Here is a 547-nt window from a genome sequence, read left to right as displayed (position 1 = left end):
TCACCTTGCCTTTCATTGTCATGTCGATGCAACGTCAAGTTAAACTTTTGGCCACTAGGGGGAGACCGGGAGATCCCTTGGATTAAAAGACATCCAACGACTTGTACTTTTTAAATTTATTTATTTATTTCCAAGGCCATAATTTTGGGGGGGAAATATATGTTCGAAGAAAAACATGTATGCTGGTGCTGACCGTTTCAGAGAACACGTGTTAAAGGAGGAACAATAAACGAGATTTTTGGGGGTGCAGGGACATGCAATCACACTAAAATCCGCCACCCGGGTGTTATGGAGGGGGGTGGACTCATTATAGTGCAATAAAGCACCTCCCCGTGGAACAATATAAGCACCCCCACCTCTCCCTGGTGGGCCTTCAAGCTAAGCCTGAGGCTGCTGGAGACTGATAGGGACCTTGGGGGAATCCAATCCACCCCCACATCAAGACTGCATATTTGATGAGACAAAAAAAAATATGGGGATATTTTTAGGAAATAAGTTGGATATTTTTGTGGCTTAAGAAAATAATTTGGACAGCGCATTTTCAAGT

Source organism: Syngnathus scovelli, chromosome 10, assembly GCF_024217435.2.
Source record: "Syngnathus scovelli strain Florida chromosome 10, RoL_Ssco_1.2, whole genome shotgun sequence".
Lineage (NCBI taxonomy): Eukaryota > Metazoa > Chordata > Actinopteri > Syngnathiformes > Syngnathidae > Syngnathus > Syngnathus scovelli.
The sequence above is the reverse complement of the archived record's forward strand: the minus strand, read 5'-3'. Positions refer to the sequence as shown.